Source organism: Bidens hawaiensis, unplaced genomic scaffold, assembly GCF_021521415.1.
Source record: "Bidens hawaiensis isolate Kalapana, Puna unplaced genomic scaffold, B.hawaiensis_p1.1 tig00030171_1, whole genome shotgun sequence".
In the NCBI taxonomy this organism is placed as follows: domain Eukaryota; kingdom Viridiplantae; phylum Streptophyta; class Magnoliopsida; order Asterales; family Asteraceae; genus Bidens; species Bidens hawaiensis.
The window spans coordinates 117,147-126,065 of NW_027495009.1; positions in this window are offsets into that span (position 1 = coordinate 117,147).

Sequence of the window (8,919 nt, forward strand, 5' to 3'; positions counted from 1 at the left end):
ATGGGCTTAAGCCCATGGTCTTTCCTTCTTTCTTTCATACCCAAGTCCATAACCCATATCCATTCACCCAACACTAGACCAACTCATATTCTATTCATCTAAACCGATAACGACCCACTATGAAATAAACGAAATTTATTTTATTATTATAACCAAAAGTAGGATGTTACAATGCAATAGTTGCAGGTTTAATAATCGGAGTTTTTACTTCATCATTTTCCTTTTCTCCAATTTTTTACAAGGGTGATGGAGGCCCAAGTATTGAAGAACGGGTCATGTTATATTTGGAGGCCCATGATCGTACCTCCAAAGGTGACCCACGAAAACAAGTATAACTTGGCCCACGAAGCTCCGTTTCAAGCCCATTACCAGTCAAAACGAAGCTTGAAGCGAGGAGCACGTGTGGCATACGTCGACGGCGGTTTGGCCCATATCCGAAGCCCAAAAACGCCTTCTAAATAAAGTTATGAACTTTTTTATGTTTTTTCAGCAGTTTTTGCATTTTTCTTTTTGGGTTTGTGTTTGGCCCATGGCCTTTTTTGGGCCCATTTCATATTAGAAACTTTATTTATATGTTGCTTATGTAATATGGATGGGCAGACTTGAATTTTGATAATATAGATTTTTCTCTTCAATTTTCCTTGACCTTTGGGTGAAATTTGAGAGTTTTGGGAAGTTTTTCAAGGGTATTCTTAGAATCAACGTGAATCGATCTTCGTTATCGTTTCACTGCTGCATCAAGGGGTCAGTATCAAAATTTAACAGGGAGTCGGATCATAATTTATCGTATATATAACATTAGGAAAAAAATTCACAGGTGTCGGCTGACCCCGTAGTCTTGCTATAGGTCCGCACCTGCATATATCAAGATATCATATTCATATCTCATTATTTTATGAAACACTTGTTTTGATGGAACGAGGTCTACTTTGAATCGTTTTTTTGTGAACGGAGTCGTTGTGAGGGATGTCTTTGGATGCTAGAAAAAAATTAACGGGTTCAGGAAAAAATAGTCATTGATTGTTTAACGGCCAAATTGTTAATTTGGTTAGCAACTAAAATGTGGCATTCGTCAAATTCGGGTCTCGATTTGTATTCATTTTGTAAACTTTTATTATGTAAGCCGACACGTTTTGTAAACCGAAACTCATGATATATAAGATATTGGATTTTTATGTTACCAAATCATTCTCATTTGTTCAATTTAAAAAACCCCTTTTACGGATTCGAAAACACATTAAAAACAAGCAAAATACATCAAAAACAAACTTCCAGACGCGAAACGAACCACACTAGACGAGCTGGGCCAGCCCCCCCCCCCCCCACCCTCGGCACGCCGTGCCACGCGGAACTGCACACATTCCGGATTTTGTTTGTTGTTTTGTGTTTTACTTGTTTGTTTAACCAATCTATTTTCATGCAAACATAAAAGAGAACCTTGCAAAGAAGCTTTGACCCTTACCCTATATATACACACCCATCTCATTCATTTTCACACTTGCTACATCTCCAAAAACTCTCTCAAACATCAAAGATCCAAGGTTGTTTTATGTGTTCTTGAAGGTTTGACTTCCAAAAGTCAAACCGAGTTTAATCTTTCATTCTAATTAGCTTATATAATCTTATTAATACTTGAATATGGTGGTACAACATATATATTATACACACCCCTTGTTACCTTTGGTAGTTACTTCTCCGACTCCGGTTGGTTAAGTTTCGGACCTCGTAAGGCAAAGCTTCATGTAGGACTTTCATGGTCCTTGATATATATACACTTATATAACTTGTTTGCACATATTAATCTTGCTCAATTTCTGATCATTTTAGTTTATTTGTTATATTTACAAGTTCCATGGTTATGAGTTCTAAGAGTCTATTCTTCAGTTTATCCGTAAATAGCTCTAGACTGTAAACCGAACTTTTGTTTAAAGACTTTGTTGATAACTTTTTGGTTGTAAAACCTAATTATTTTCGTTTTTACATTATTATACAAGTTCTTGGTTATTTGGGCATGTGGAGACCATCAAGGAACGTATTGTGAGATGGAAACCGAACCAATCCGATTTTTACGCGCTTAAGACACACAAGTGTGTTATTAGATATAAAGACTTGTATATTTCTTTAAAAATAGTTTACAAACTGATATTAATTATTTTCTTAAGTACTTGGAAATGTTGGATCCAACTTGATCTCATAACATAGTTTGGACAGACAAAACCGAACACTCGCTTAACATGCGTTGTTAGTTCTAAAACAATAGAACTACATACTTGGTTAAGTCTTAATAAGTTTTATTGAGTTACCTCATAACATTCATTATTTTGGAAAGTTGACTTTGGGTTTGACCAATTATCAAGACCCGAACCAACAACCCGAAACACTCGTTAAAGACCCGTTTTAGTATCTTTATCCCAAAGGAACTTGCATCTTTGCATTTTTTCCACCTTAGTACTTAACATAGGTTAGGTAAATATTATGGTTAGATACTTTAACCCGGTTTCAAGCAAACTTACATTTTAAAGGGGTTATTATTATAAATTCTTAAATAGTTACATTTTAAACCTAAACTTTAATTTTTAGTTTTCGCAATAATTGTTTTATTTAAAGATCTCCAAGAAAACCTTTCTAAATCCAAGACTTTCTTTTATTTAGGATTCATACGTTAAACTCGTCGTTCCGGCAAATCTCCAAATTATCACCAAATCAAGTTTGTAGCTTGAACGTGAGTACTTTCATACCCCGTTTTCCATCTTTCATTTTGGGGGTGATATTGCATACTTATTTCAATCTAAATGTTTTATCATTGAGTCGTAAAACACAAACTTTATTGTATACTTTACTTAAATAAATGCTCGATTTGGGTTCTATGCTTACATGCTTATGTGCTTATGTGTTTACTGCTTTTGGTTGGTTGATTCATAAATCCGTGAACTATCTTGTTTTCTCTTATAGCACGGTCCCATTAATGTATTCTTATTAACGACCTCATGAAATCCGAATCTATTTGGTATTCTCTTATAGACGGTGTCGTAATGCATTTTTATTAACGACCTCATATAAAATCCTGAACCATCTGGTATTCTCTTATGGCAGGTGTCGCTAATGTGTTAGCGATCGCATTTTTTTATCGAAATTGTTTCTTTTATTTATTTTTTTGTATACAAGATTGTGGCATTTCTTATTATATACATATTGTTCAAAAACCATGAAATTGCTCACCAACCTTTGTGTTGACAAACTTTATTTTATGCAATGTTACAAGTTTGACTTTGTTGACTTGAGGAGTTGACGAAAAACGTTACCAAGACTATTAGGATATTAGTAAAACGGACAATATATTTTTTTACTTGTATTAAATTTGTTTGTATGAACGAGATGTGTTATTTATTGATTTATGAAATAAAATGAGTTGATTAAATATTGTCACTTTAAATAGTGTCTTGTGTATTTGTCCAATCACGTTGCATCCCGGCATGTTCCGCCGCCTTTGGTCGGGGTGTGACAGATTGGTATCAGAGGCACAAGACTATAGGATAGGCGGTTAGACGTAACGACCTAGTATAGTCTTTGTTTTAGGGTCCTTATACGTGTTTACCCTACTTGATTGTTCAATACACTTGTTTATTTATATACTTATTTATTTCATCAAATTGTACATATACACAAATTGTAACACCCCGGCTAAAGCGGAAACGCCTGAGTGTGACGTGCAGATTGCCCAAAACACATGCGACACTATTAAGCGACAATATTATCATTAATTCATTCTAAAGCATCAAGTACACAAGTTATTTCAAATGAACAAACACAAGGGGAAAGAAACAAAACAAATATCTTCTTGTTTATTATCTTAATAACCTAACTTCTAGTATCCTCGTTATTTTCATCCTCTAATAAAGGTACCTGTAACATATATATAAAATAAAGTCAACTAACTTAATAGTTGGTGAGTTCACATAGTTTAAATAATATATAAAAACCAAACAATTCCATGAAAACTTGTGAAATACACATACGGTTCTTTACACTAGAAACAATGGTCCATGAGTGTAAAGAATAAATGAAGGTCTTTTCCAGTTGGGATTGTGCACCAACGTACTCAGATCGGAGTCCCTTTTCCACCAGAAACAAATGGTCCATGGGTGCAAAGGGGGGCATATGATCATACTTATCGAAGAAATCCATGCACGTAATAATTGAGCAAGTAACAAGTAAACACACAAGTCCATGATGCGAATTGTAGTTTTGTAAATAATAAATAAACATAATTGAATTTTGATAGGATATATATGCAACCCCCAAAAGTAATAAAAAGGTAAAAAGGGGGTGTGAGAAACTCACATTTGATATTGGAGACAACTTGAAATAAATAACCGAAAGCGAGTTAACAAACGAAGCAATTGAATCTCACGAAACTATAAATAATAACGAAGATACAAAAAATCAAGGACTAGTAACCGGAATTATAAAGTTAATTAACTTATGGTAAATGGGGACTTGGGGATTTTGAGTTTAACAAAAATGAATAAAGTTTATATAAATCATTTGATGTTTATTAGTTGAAGAATGATTTGTAGACAAATAATTATAACTTATTAATATAAGATTAAATAATAATATTAATAACAATTTATGATTAAACATTTGTTTCCAAGTAACATAATTAATTAATTAATTCTCATAAATAGTAGTTATGTTGAAATAAAATAAACAATAATTAATTTACTCAATTATTAATTCAAAGATATGAAGTATGTTATATCTATTGTAAAATATTTTAAATAAAATAAATCTTTATAAATAATCTTATTTAAAGAAAGTTTATAAGTTATGATGATCAACGAATCATAAGATTTAGATAAATATATATTCATGTTTGTTCTTGCAAAATAACTAGACTTGATCCAAGATTTAGAAAAATCAAAGTTTTCATCTTGGATATCCATGATCATAATTATTCTTAAAACCAAAATATAATATTTTTATGATAAAGTAACATGATCATGAAGAACAACTTATGAACAAGTATGAACATTCAAGATAAAATCAAAACAAAAGCTATAAAATGCTTGAAATGGTAACAACTTACTTGTTATGTCTCTTAAACTTAAGAAAAGAATGGATTGAGGTGTGAAAATAATGGAGGATTTGTCCTCCTTTTATATTGAATATATAGAGTTGTTATGTCTTAAGAAAATTATGAAAATTAATCATATTTAATATAATTAAGACACCAATTAAAAATTGTTTAATAGGGTAAAAGGTTTAACTATTTTAATAAATTTTATTGAATTAAAACATTCATTAGTTATTATTAGTTAAGTAACATATTAAAAGATGATGATAATAATAATAATAATAATAATAATAATAATAATAATAATAATAAAAGTAGTAGTTGTAGTTAAATAATAATTATAGTAAATTGCATGTGACATGTACTTAAATATTTGAACTTGATTATGAATGTTTTAAATATGTATGTAATACTACAAAGGTGGTGAAATGTATAATTGCATAGAAATGATCACATAAAATACATTAATGAAAATTGAAATTAATTAATAATATTATAAAAATATATAAATTTAGATATAAACAAAACCGAAAATTTAAAATGGGTCGAGTTTTCGGGTTTGAAAAGTAACGAATGTTACACAAATACTCAAAACATACTAAGGTATCCTTACCTTCCTTTGATAAATTTTATATATACACATACATGCATTTTTATAATAATCTAAGGTATCCTTACCTTCCTTTGATAAATTTTATGTATACACATACATGATTTTCATAATAATCTAAGGTATCCTTACCTTACTTTTGTTTAATTTTATATATACACATACATGCACTTTCATAATAATGTAAGGTATCATTATCTTACCGCGAAAACATTAGTTTTTATTATGTTTTATGGATCACGAGCTCAACTTGGATCCCGTTGTTTCAAATCTCCTTAAAGATGGTCTTATATGAGATGGCCACTTTAAGTAGTCGAATGCGAGCGTTCTGGTCGCTATCCTAATTTTCGGTGTTAAAATAATAGAACCACGGTGGTTCGTGGACAAGTGCTTTGACATGACGTTGGATTCCGATTTATTATATTTGTTACAATCATTATTTGAGTCGAAAACATGAAAAAGACGCGGTGGTACGTGTACATGTTTAGACTCCAACAAGATATTTTTGTAAAAAGGTTTTAGTGTCGGAATATCAAGTCATGGTGGTTCATGCACGATCTTTCCTTCTTTAGATCTTAAGATATTATTTACAAATTTCAAAGATGTAAACATTTTTTCCTTTTTTCTTTGTCATATAAATTCTCATCACAAAATTCTCATTTATAAAATTCTACTTGAACGTTATGATTCATCCTAATATGTTTTGATTTCACTTGGTAAAGTTTTTATACGAATTTTCTCATATTGATTTCACACCACGATTTTATTACAATTTCGTAATTGTCATTTATTCAATATAAGTTAAATATATATATATATATATATATATATATAATATATTGAGCTATACATAATGATTTTTATTATGTCATCCTTTGTTCATTAAGACTATTTATAAACAAAATTCTCATCTTATGAATTTCATCAAAATAAAAAGGGTTTTATGATAAATTTTACCTTAAATTTTCAAGTAAATTCCCATTATATAAATCTTAAATTGTCTTTAAAGTTTTCATACAAGATTTCACAAAATTTTATTTTTATAACGATCCCGTTCATTTTGAAACTATCATTTTACAATATCGATTATTTAAATTCTTACAACATTTTAAATTACACCATATTATATAGTACACATGGTAGAATTTTCGTTACCCAAATTTATTTTTCATAACAACTCTCATTATGCAATCTTTGGTTCATTACAAATTTTCACAGATAAAATTCGCATCATACGATTTTTCACGTTTTAAAATTCTTATGATAGTTTTGCCTAAAATTTCAAGAGATTCACAAACTTATAGCTTGTAATTTTTTTGAAATTTTCATGCAAAACTTCATAGAAATTCTATTTTAAAGACAAAAATCGTTACTTGTGATTTCTCGATTTACAATGACGATCATATTAACTTACCACGATATTCTTCGTTACACGATATTAAATAATGAACTTGGTAAAAAATTTCATTTCACAACTTTATATTCCCAAAACGACACTCATCATTCAATGTTGATACCTCATAACAAATTTTGACATTCAATTTACTTATTTTAAATTTCCTCATAAGCAAAATTTATTTTAATCTTTATAAAAAAAATTATTTTGCTTCCTCATGACAATCTGCTTTTCTTTTACAATAAACTTCAAATTTAGCAAACCTTATGATTATAGTTTCTCGTGATATTTCCTACTACTTGATTTTAAGCATTTTGAGAACGAATTACGTTACGCGGATTCGTTTATTTCAAATTTTCTCAAAAATTATCTTACAACTTAGGCCGACCCGACTTATCGTAACAACTCTCGTTTTAGTGTAAGAAAATTTAAGTAATTTTTCAATATTTTTCTATTATATAAACTTGAATCTTAATATATTTTTTTATAAAACTTTACGTTCCATATAATTGTGAGAATCTCCTAAATGATTTTCTCTAACTATTATAACAACCTTTTCGCAAACATGAGTTTGCTAAACGCGAACAATCCATGATGGTTCGCGAAAGTTCCGTTTTCGTGCTAAAAATATTACTTTGTGATTTTATCATCAAAAGTTTCGTGAATGTTTCAAACATTATTTATAATTTATGAATTTTCAAATTAAAACTTATTATTAGTCAAAACTACCCTAAGCACAACCACAAGTTTCCAAACACTCGTATTCCAACTCAACCTACCATCTTAAACCAACCATCCTTACACTTCAAAAGTTTCTCGCGCACTCAAATCTTTCCCCAATATGAACGAAACCTAACACATCAACGTTATATCCTCACCTACTCAAACCCCATGCAAGTCCAAGATATACAAAAATCAACCCAACAAAAGGCCCTAACTACCGACACTTCTACGCCACGAAAACCTATCAAACTCACCATCCTAATACTTCAAAGACACCGATAAACACACTCACGAATACTTTGAAAATATACAAACCAAAGTTTACCCAACTATGACTCAAAACCCTTAGACCCATGCTACGTCGAGTCACAAACCATATCGCTACACCGTTCCCATCCAACCATAGAGTTTGATATCAAAATAGAAACCCAAACACTCCTTACAAAATACATGTATAAACCGAATCTCAACCCAAACTAGTCAAGATCAAATTATCCAACCCATCAACTTAACTCGAGCTCAAATAAGCAAAACCTCACCTATTAGCCCAACCACTACTCACACAAATCATCTAAGCCTAACCCACTCAAACGACCTAAACTCAACAAACCTTATTAATCCAACTCAAGAAAACCCAACTACGCAAGCCAACCGAAACTCACTCACTCTTCACCAAATTTCCAAACCATTCACCATTCGAAGCCTAAAACCCCTCCATACACACGCAAGCTTCATTTTTCCTTAAAAAAAATTTTTATGTATGTATACACAACTAGTGTATTTATAACAACCTCATGTGTTCAAATAATCACTTTATATTATAAACTCTTTCTAGAATAATGATTTACGTATTATGCTCACATTTTATAAATCATTTTTGAATAATAAAATATTGTCATGACAACGAAATTATGGGGATTTATTTTCAATGGTTATTAAACGATTATATGTATGATATCAAGATTTTAAATATTGTCACTTAAGGTGATAAATCTCTTAATAACTTTATAAATATTTTTAATGTTGAATGCGGGATTTATTTAGTAATAAATTACAAATTTCCTTATTTTGCATCAGCACAATGATCATGACTTCATAAATCTTTTTGGGACA